Here is a 947-nt window from a genome sequence, read left to right on the forward strand (position 1 = left end):
GGTTTGCAATATACTCTGACTTATAAGCTCTTCTTGGTTTTGAATATTTCCAGACCGGATCCTCTTGAGGTTTCCCTTGATTCAAGAATTGGTTAGAATTCCTTGAGGAGTAGCAGTTTGTCTATTCCTTCAATTAAAGTTCGGATGATTTCTGCAACTAGAATTGTTTATGTTAGAGATGGGTCCATTGAAAGGTCTTTGGCAGTTGTTCATGGCATTCGATTGCTCGTTCAGTGCCTCTTAAAAAGCAAGTGTCATTGGAAAATTTTCAGTTGTATGTATGATATAAGCACAGATACCACAAACAACTTCCTTAGACTTATCCTTCTTAAGTTTCATGGCCTCGACCTTCCTTCCGAGACTGGTCACTTTAGCATTTATATCATCATCCTCTTTCAACAAGTATATCCCACCCCTCTCCCTTGCTTGAGTAAGCTTAGATGTGATGCTAGATTTTAGGGAGATGTCCCATGATTGTGCAGTTTCAGCAAGTTTGTCAAAGTAATCCCACACCTCATTGACATTTTTATTTATGAACTCCTCATTGCATATTGTCACGATGAATTGGCGCATGGAAGATGTCAGTCCATCATGGAAGAAAGTTTTTATGCGTCACATTTCAAAACCGTGTTGAGGGCATGAATTGACGAGATCCTTGAATCGCTCCCAACATTGGAAGAATGTTTCATCTTCCTTTTGGGCGAAGTTCATGATCAACTTCCTTATGGTGTTCGTCTTATGGTATGGAAAGAATTTTTTTATGAACTCCATCATGTCATTCCATGTGCTAATAGATCGCGGACGTAGTGAATGCAACCATATCTCAGTTTTTTCTTTCAAGGAGAAAGGATAGAGTTTCAACTTGACCATGTCCTCGAACACATTAGGAAAGTATAAAATGGCTATAACCTAGTCGAATTCTTACAAGTGTAGGTATGGACTTTTAG

General features: G+C 38.9%; 1 non-coding gene across 1 annotated transcript; it reads left to right on the forward strand.

The window, feature by feature from the left end:
* The first annotated feature begins 622 nt into the window (after positions 1–622).
* LOC131226490 (small nucleolar RNA R71) lies at positions 623–729 on the forward strand. Its single transcript, XR_009161869.1, has one exon. It is a non-coding gene; the product is annotated as a small nucleolar RNA R71 (small nucleolar RNA).
* The last annotated feature ends 218 nt before the right edge of the window (positions 730–947 follow it).

Source organism: Magnolia sinica, chromosome 14 (genome assembly GCF_029962835.1).
Source record: "Magnolia sinica isolate HGM2019 chromosome 14, MsV1, whole genome shotgun sequence".
NCBI lineage: Eukaryota > Viridiplantae > Streptophyta > Magnoliopsida > Magnoliales > Magnoliaceae > Magnolia > Magnolia sinica.